This window comes from Dendrobium catenatum, unplaced genomic scaffold, assembly GCF_001605985.2.
Source record: "Dendrobium catenatum unplaced genomic scaffold, ASM160598v2 fragScaff_scaffold_898, whole genome shotgun sequence".
In the NCBI taxonomy this organism is placed as follows: Eukaryota; Viridiplantae; Streptophyta; class Magnoliopsida; order Asparagales; family Orchidaceae; genus Dendrobium; species Dendrobium catenatum.
In genome coordinates, this window is record NW_021319360.1 from 1521457 (window position 1) to 1531357 (window position 9901).

The window sequence follows — 9901 nt, forward strand, 5'->3', positions numbered from 1 at the left end:
TCTCTTATGGCTTTATTATCAATTAGTATTGATCTTGTTGGGTTCTTACTCTTTAGAATTTTATTTCGACTATATTTTTTTTTTAAAATAAGAGTTTAGATGTTCCTGAATTTAACTTTCGATATTTTTAATTTAAATTTTGTCCAAAGATTCACCTATTCAGGGGTGGAACCAAGAAGAGCTCAAGGTGGGCAATTGTCTATCCTGAAATCATTTTTTTCCTTAAGAGAATAAATATTTTACTATTTTGCCCACCTTTAATAAATACAGTTGCCCAAACACTAATAATTTTTTTCTTCTTATTTCTATTTCATACATAAAATTATGCATTTCACAATCATATTTTACTCACCCTACAAAAGAGGCTGATTCCGCTGTGATCATTCAAAACTTTCATAGACATAAGACATGAAGTAAAATAAATATAAAATTTCTGTGGAATTTAGAATACCTCAAAAGATTATTTTTTTATGAATTTTAAACTTATTAAAATCAAATGAAAATTAAATATGTGATGATGAGGCCATACAACCTCGACCTCTTCAATCCCATCCTTGTCTCCATAGACATGGCCAACCCCATTGTTTCCTCTTTCAACCTCAAATTTGTTAAACTCCCCAACCTGTCTTTACTTTTTTTTTTACCCGCGTAAAGGACATACAAGTTAAAACAAAATAAGGGTGCAAGTCTTCAATGAATCTAAAGCTCTCTAAAAATACAACAACCTGTCTTTACTTCGTCGCCTTTACCTTAAAAAATGTTGCATCTAATTTACATTTGATCAAACAACTTAAACTTAAAATATATTACATTTTTTTAATCTCTCATTGTAAATACATCCAACTGATGAATTGAACAGTGAAAGACCAAGAATAAGATCTAGGCTGCCTACTTCACGCAACAAACCTACTACTCAGCAACCTGAAAGCAATCTTGCTGCTCAATCTGATATTCCCGAACCCTCTAATGGTGGCATAGGAGATTCCAACCTTGGTATAGCTGTCTCCAATGTGATAGAAAAATCTCTTTACTATCAACCTCACTCCCCGCCACCTTTCAAAGATACCTCTCTCCCTAAAGATCATCCTCAAGTCCATCATGATAAGGACTCAAAAGCCGCTGGTGAAGTTTTAGTTTCGGGAATTCCTAATTTAAACTCTCCAAATGAAGCTGCCTCATCATCCACTAATATCTTATGTTCCAAGCCTCCCCCTGTTAAAAAAGATTTTACTTCACCGAATAAATTTGGTGCTTTGGCCATTGAGGATGAATCCTTATCACACATGAATGATATTGTTGGGTCTGAGGAGATATCCTCAGCTAGTCTTGGTGATGGGGAAGGAGAAAACTTCCAGAAGGAAGAAGGGAAGTCTAAAGCTTCTCAGTCCAATACTGTGTCCAAGAAAACTGCTAAGGGGAAGCAGATTAAAAAATCCCAAAAACAATCTAAGTCTTAATGTCTATTCCACCATTTGCTGCGTGGAATATCAGGGGGTTTAACCGGCCTGATAAATTTTTATGCTTTAAACGTCTAATTGACTCTTTTAAATTAGACTTGGTCTGTGTCTTGGAAAACAGAATACAAGTTCACTCTCTGAGTGATCAGTTTTTTGAGTCTTCCCACCCTCTTTTTCCGAATAAAGAGAGTTGCCATAATTTTGATCTATCACTGTCTGGGAGAATTTGGATAAAGTGGAATCCAAATAAAGTTAATTTCACTCCCTATGTCACCACCTCCCAACTGATCACTGGCATTTTATCGGGTGCTTCCTTCACTCCCTTTCAACTTACTGCTGTCTATGCCTCCAATAGTAACATTGAACGTAAAGCACTGTGGGAAGATATTAATTCTGTGGCGCCTGCTGATTCCATTCCGTGGGTTATCATAGGGGATTTTAACTGTTGCAGATATGCTTTTGAAAAATTGGGAGGGACGCCGATTAATCAGGCTGCTTTGTTAGATTTCAATAACATGATTTTTAACAACTTCCTTTTTGATCTCCACTCCATTGGTTGCAAGTACTCTTGGTTTAACCAAAGGCAGGAAAATCTGATTCATATTAAGCTTGACAGAGCCTTGGTTAATGATGCTTGGGTTAAAGCTTTTCCTGACTCATATTGCTCTTTACAAAGCCCATCCTGCTCTGACCACTCTCCGATCCTAATTCATCCTGGGAATCATTTCCAGGCTAAGCACAGATTTCTTTTTAAAAACTTCTGGACTAAATTAGACAAATACTGGTTCCTCCTTATTGAGGCTCTCCTCATTCCTTCCACTGGAAATCCCCTGGCTCATCTGTGCAACATTCTCAAAAATTTCAAAAATATCATCAAATCCCAGTATTGGGCCTCTTCTTCTTGTGTTAGCAGGCATTTGGATTCTTTGCATAAGAAACAAAAGGATTTGTTGGAAGCACTTCATTATGACCCCACAAACTCTCTTCTCAACCAGGAATTCAAAGATAACAATGTCAACTTGGCTAACTTCTCTTCTATGCATGCCTCTTGGGTTATTCAAAGGGCTAAGGTTAAGTGGCTTAGTCATGGTGAAGATGACCTTAAATTTTTATATGCCAAAATCAGGACCAGAATGGGAAGTAATAAATCTGTACAAAATCTGATAGCTTGCAGCTCCCATTCTACTAGAGAGGAAGTGATTTCAACTATTATCAACTATTATCAAGAGCTGTACAATCCTATTCCTCCCAGCAATAATAATCTGGATTTATTCCCCATTGGTAATGTTTTGAAGGAAGACTATGCTTCCTCTATTATCTCGGTAGTGACGGATGAGGAAATTAAAAAGGCTGTATTCTCGAGATCTTCTAATTCCGCCCCTGGTCCTGATGGATTTAATTTTCATTTCTTCAAATCTGCTTGGCATATCCTTGGTCCTATTGTTTGTAGGGCTATTAAGTCTTTCTGCTCTAAAGGCTTTCTTCCTAAAGGACTTAAATCCACTGCTTTGGCTATTATTCCTAAACATAAAAATGCAACCAGTATCTCTGAATATAGGCATATTGCTCTGTGCAATGTCCTGTACAAAATCATTTCTAAAGTTATGGCTGCTAGGTTGAAACCGATTATGAGCTGGATTGTGAAAGATTCACAAGCTGGGTTTGTGAAGTCTAGGATATCTACGGATAATATTTTGTTGGCTAGTGATATCCTTTTTTACGCTGGTAAAAGAGGTGGTGAAAATATTTTCTGTGCCAAATTGGATATTAAAAAAGCTTTTGACTCTGTGTCTCGGCAATTCCTTTTGGCTAGACTAAATCAAAAAGGCTTCCCTAGGCTCTTTGTTAATTGGGTGAGGGCTTGTATCACTGATGTGGATTTTTCCATTCTTTTAAACGGTGCACTTGAGGGCTTTTTTCCTTCATCTGCTGGCCTGAGGCAGGGCTGTCCCCTCAGCCCATACCTTTTCTGTCTAGTAATGGACGCTTTTTCTAACTTGCTGGATGAAAGAGGCTTTAAAGGCATCTCGCTTGGAAACTTCTCTCTTACTCATTTGCTCTATGCTGACGATGTTCTGATTTTTGGAGAAGCAACTATTGGTAACTGTCAAATTCTAGACCTCACTCTTAAGGAGTTTGGCAACTCCTCGGGTCTCTTTGTTAACCATGATAAAAGCTCTATTATGTTTCCCAAGCACCTTAAAAATCAACAGGAGATATGTCAAGTCTTCAACATTCACAACATTGCTAACAAGATAACATATTTGGGTATCCCTCTGTCATTTTATAGACTTAAAATTGCTGATTTTCTTCCTTTAACGGATAATTTGAATAAAAAACTCAATGGTTGGAAAGCTAACTTACTATCTTTTGCGGGGAGACTACAGTATCTCAAATTCACCATTCAAAATACTATAGCTTATTGGATCAGGGGTTCCATAATACCTAAATCGGTGCAAAAACTTTTCAAAAGGATTAGCTCCAAATTTCTGTTTTTTGGTGATGTCAATAAGGCTAGGAAACTCCATATGGTGTCATGGGACAAAATCACTATGCCTAAAATCAAAGGGGGTTTGGGTATACATTCCCTTAATGCTCTGCAATTTGCATATAATTGTTCTATCATCATCAGGATGTATAATTCACCTTCTCCTCTTGCTATTTGGCTGCTGGAAAAGTATACTTCCCCTTGGAAGCCCTCTCAATTTTCTGATTCTAAACTCTGGAAGTCTATTTGTAAGACTGCTATGCATTGTAAAAGCTTATTTCAATTTAAAATATTCCAAAATTCTCCCATCTCGTTTAAATGGGATCACTGGTGCTTAAATTCCACTATTGAGAATTATACTGGAATAGATGTTAGCTTTGCTACATCGGGAATCAAGCTATCTGAGCTTATTTCTGGTGGTCGCTGGGAGTTATCTGGAGTGATTCCGTCTTCATTTCACCAGATATTTGAGAGTGTGATTATAAATGAGGGGAATGGCCATTGCCTGCTTTGGAACAGCTCGAATTGCTCTAGATTTAAGCACTACATTCTTGAGTTTTATTCGGATTTTCCGGACTGCAATTGGTCTCATTTGATTTGGCATAAAAAGCACGTTTTGAAACACTCTGTATTTGCTTGGCTTGCTCTTATGGGTGGCTTAAAAACGGCTGACGCGCTTCGTTATAGACACATTTATGTTCCTACAATTTGCAGCTTATGTAATAAGCATGATGAATCTGTTTCTCATCTTTACTTCGAATGCTCCTTCACCTTCAACATTTTGAAGAGTATTATACCTGGGATTGGGATTTTTTTGTTAAGACCGTCAATTATGCAAACCTTTGATTGGATTAATAGGGAATTCAGTGGCCAATCTAAGATTTTGAAATTTTACAAATTGGCGGTATGATGTATCATTTATTATACCTGGAAAGAAAGGAATTGTAGGAGGTTTGGAGACAATTTTCAGTGCTCCACGACGGTAACGAATAATATCAAACATATTATGTTTGAGAAGATTATGAAATGGAAGAACGCCAATGATCTGTGGGAAATATTATAAGTGCCTCGTGTATTTCGGGTCCCTCTGTCCACTCGATATGCGCTATTAGCTGAGACTGGATGATGATGAAGCTCCCTTGGATTGGTCCCTTGGATGGTCTTTTGGCAACCAGGGGCTTTCCAACTGCTGGTTTTTCGTTCTAAAATATAAATCTGAATCCAGTCTCCATAGCCTGGGAGCCGGTTCTGTCTCTGTTTTTCGCTGCAGGGTATCGCTGTCCTGGAGGTGTTCTCTTCTGGGTGATCTCCGGTGACCTCATCCTGATGATTTGGCTTGTGCTGCTGCAACTGAAGCTCATGTTAATCTGGATCTTACCACAATTTTGTTTTCTTTACTGTTATGATGATTTTAAGGGTGGTATAGGTTTTATTTTGATCCTCATAAGATGTTTTTCTCTTATGATGGATAGCTTATTTTTTATTCTCTTACATGTAATTTCTTTTATTTGTAACTTATTTTGATTAAATTTTAAGGGCTTTAGCCCCAATTTTCCCCAAAAAAAAAAAGGATCTAGGCTGCCAAGAGAGTGAACTGAAAGACCAAGATGATGGAGGCAGGAATAATTAGAAAAGAGTGATGGAGTGGAGGACAGCTGGCTAGGAGTTAATTTGTGACAATTTTGATATTGTTTTATAAAGCTGTTTTTTAATGTAAAATTATATATATTTATAACTTTCATAAAACAACCATAAACAAAGTAAGATCTGTGAGCAAAAACCCTAGCATAATCTAAATCGTTGGCAAGCTTGATTAAAACATTCGCTTGATCCAACAAAGTGATCGAAAACTCTCCAGATAATTTAAGGATAAAGAAAAACCTAAGGATGGAATTTAAAGAAGGACGTTTAAGGGGAAATTTCCCCACCAACGCAAACTCAAAAGGCTTGGCTAGATGCAAAAATTCCTCTTCCGAAAACCACAGAGATGGCATGCCCCGATTCGAAGAAATACGAAAATCCGGAAAATCATTTGATTCAACGGAACCAGATAGCGCATCCTTAAAAGATTTAGGTTGCTTACCCGCAAGAAAACCAGGATCAAGCATTTTTTTTGCCATTAAAGATGTACCGATTTTTTTTTTGCCATTAAAGACGTACCGCCGGCAAGGAGACGGCGAGAGAAGAGACGCGGAGCAAAAGCCCTAAAAGGGCGAAAACCCTAGCAGACGAGTTACTTGCTATCGCACCTATATATATATATATATATATATATTGGGTGGGGAAATCAAATATATTGTTAACTCAATTTTTTTTTATGATTCGAATTTTATTCTTATAGATAAATAAAATAAAATTAATATTGATATGTCTCTACAAAAATTACTTATAAGCACAAATTTATATGCATTATTTTATATTGAAAACTTCTTGAACTAAATTTAGAATCATTCAATCTCTTATTTTAACATGCATCCTTATGCTCGAACTAAGTATTTCAACAATATGAATACAACAACATCAAAAGTGATTCGATCCTAGTTCAAATGAGCCTAAATCAGACACTTGAAACATTGTTGAAAACTTCACAACATTAATTGAAGAACTAAAAAATCTTCAGATCTTATATGCCTCTAATCAAATTGTGTAGCATGAAGATTTGATTCCAACAAATCCTTATGATCAAATGATTTACTATAGGTTGTCATGATGGAGTGACATATATAGAATTTTGGCTTAATTTATCAAAATGCTACTTCCAAAATATTACAAATTGACTCATTTTCTTCACATGAAAGGGATATAAACTTAGAATTAGAGATCAATTAAAGATATGAAGAACTCTAAAGCTCTATTTGACGTCTGACGACGACGATCACCACTAGCCACTGCATCATCCAAGTGTTGTTGTCCAACCAGCATCACTTGACCATTATTATTTAACAACCTTTGCTCAACCGTACGTCAAAGTCCATTCTCCATATCTATTTTTTTTTTTTACAGCAAAAAAAGATAGGGAATAAAAGATAAAAAAGGAAGATTACAATAAAAAAGTGGGCTCAGTAAGCGACCGAGGTTTCCAGCGACCCTGAAATCTCGCATGGACCGTCCAATAAGATTGAAGCAGCGACCAACGACGAACTAACCCGAATAAAGCCACACCAAAGGTTGCCACCAGCAAAGCGTCAGGGACGCGAACCCCAACCACATCATTGCCCATAGCCCAGAGACCCAACAAATCCATCAACATAAAAGTACAGAAATCCCGAAAATAGAACATGGAACAAGCAATAGAAAAAGAAAACATTATCGCCTACGCCTGCCTCTACCACGAAATCTCCCCCGTGAGGCAACCGTTAAAGTAGGTCTAGCACGAACAAGAGTGAAATCATTACCAGGGTCCGAACCCCCATAGAAATCCGGAGAAGCCAAGCCACCATCTGAAAATTCGGATTCATATTCACATTCTGAAGAACCATTCAACCAATTAATATGGTTCATAATATCCAAATCAGAACTATCAACCAAGGTAGTGACCATATTTCGCGTATCGACCAAATTAACAGGAACATCAATTAAATTATTGACAACCAGAATGCACTCATGAGTCGCAACCTCAGCCATAGCAGGAACTAAAGGGATCACAGAAGATTGAACATCAACAAGATTACCCGCAGTGTTAACCGGCAAATTCACATTACTAGTAGACGGTAAAATAGGTGGAAAAAAAGGTAAAGCATTTGGTGATAAAACATTCGTAACAACCTCAGAAATACCGCTACAGGGATCCTGCCTTCCAATTTCCTCCCTAGCATCCTCCAGACCAGACACAGACCCATTTAACGCATCTTGTGCTGAAGCTGAAACAAGATCAACAATATTAGGAGGAGGATCAACAATTATGGGAACAACAGACGAAACCAACTCAGCAGGTTTAGTTCGGCAATCACCCACAGCCGGATCCGTCAAATACAAAGATGCCCCTCCAACAGCAGGGGTAGCAGACGGAGAATCAGCAACAGGGGAAACCACCGCATTCACATTCTCACACTCCAAAATAGTATGAGACGTAACATTATCGACATTTGATAACATCTAAATTAACGTTTGGGGTGGGAGAGTTCTCAATCACAGGCTTAGCAGGACGGCAATTACCTAGTAAATGTCCAATACATTTACAACCGGCACAGAATTGAGGGAATTCATCAAAAACTACCTCTTGAATGTAACCTAAAGATTCCGAACCTAACCAAAGATGCTTGGGGTAGGATTTTGTTATATCAAGCTCTACTAATACACGAGCAATGGATGGACGGGATCCAACAGCAGTTGCTTCATCGATTTTCAGGGGCTTACCAAACAAACTGCCAAGGCCATAAAGAATCCGAGGAGAGAAGAAATGCGGTCGAAGACGAGGAAACGAGATCCAGATCGGGATAACCGGCGACTCAACACCAATATTCAAACTAGGCGACCATTTAGTAAGTTTCATAAAGCAATTGAAAACAAGATAGGAACGGTGACAAAATACCCTATAATAGTCTAGATCATTGGACAGTTTGATCAAGATGTGAGAAGGATCCAAAATCGTAACAGAAACTTCTCCATTCAGCTTCAAACTAAAAATAAAAATAAAAATAGAGTCGAGAGGGGGGCGTTTAGAAGGAAAAAATCCAACTAACGAAAAACGGAAAGGTGCAGCAAGCTATGTGATTTCCTAATCGGAAACCCATAAGGACGGCAAACCACGATATATAGAATTCCTCAAATCCGAAAAAGAAGATGAAGAACCAGCAAGAGCTTCAAGAAAAGACTTAGAGTGAGAAACCCCGCCAAAAAAACAGGGATCCTTCAATTTATCCGGCGCCATACCGGCACTGCCGGCTAAAACAAAAAACAATCCAAGCTAAAAGCCTCCAAAAACAAGAAACAGAAGCAGGAGAAGAATACTTTCCTGAAGCTTCTAGAGCAGTGGAGCCAAATCCACCCCTGGCGGTGGGGGAAAACCCGAAGCAGAAAACTCTAGCATAGCGAGTGAAAAAAAAATTGTAATCATTATATATATATATATATATATATATATATATATAAGGACGGCAAACACATGATACTATAGAATTCATTCAAATCCGGAACAAGAGTCATGAAGAACCAGCACAAAGCTTCAAGAAAAAGACTCAGAGGTGAGAAACCTGCCAAAAAAAACCGGTCAGATCCTTCAATTTATCCAGCGCATCCATACCGACACCGCTGGCTAAAACGAATACAAATCCAAGCTAAAGCCCTCCAAAAACAAAGAAATATAAGCAGGAGAAGAATACTTCCCTGAAGCTCTTGACGACGACATCCCTAGAAGCAAGCGGAGAGGAAAAACCCGAAGCAGAAAACCTAGCAGTAGCTGAGCTGAAAAAACAAAATTTGTAATCAGTTATAGTACTACTAATAATATTATATATAGTATATTATATATACTATATATATATAACTATATATATATTAAATATATATATTAATATATACATATATATATATATATCCACTCCATATTTACTGGTATCATTGGTTATAAAGCCGAGATGCCTGGACCATCAGTGCTTACTAGTATGCCTGACTAGACTGGTTGACTGTCATCATCCTTCCATCCATCTATTTTATCTCACAAGTCTAGACTCTCAAACAATACAAAGAACATACCCAAAGGTAATTTCCAATTTTATAATTCTCAGTATTTCTAGTTGCACGAGGAAAATAGAGAACATTCAATTAACTTTGAATATATTGAATTTATTCAAACCAATTGTTAAGCTCTGTGAAAAATTTTCTCCTTCTAATCCAACTTATCAATAATATGAGACTATTATATATATATAATTTTTCTTTTTTTTTTTGTGGTGTGTCCGACTTGGCAAAATTTTTTCTCATTTTGATTGCAAGTAAAGTTCGCACTTCCATAAGA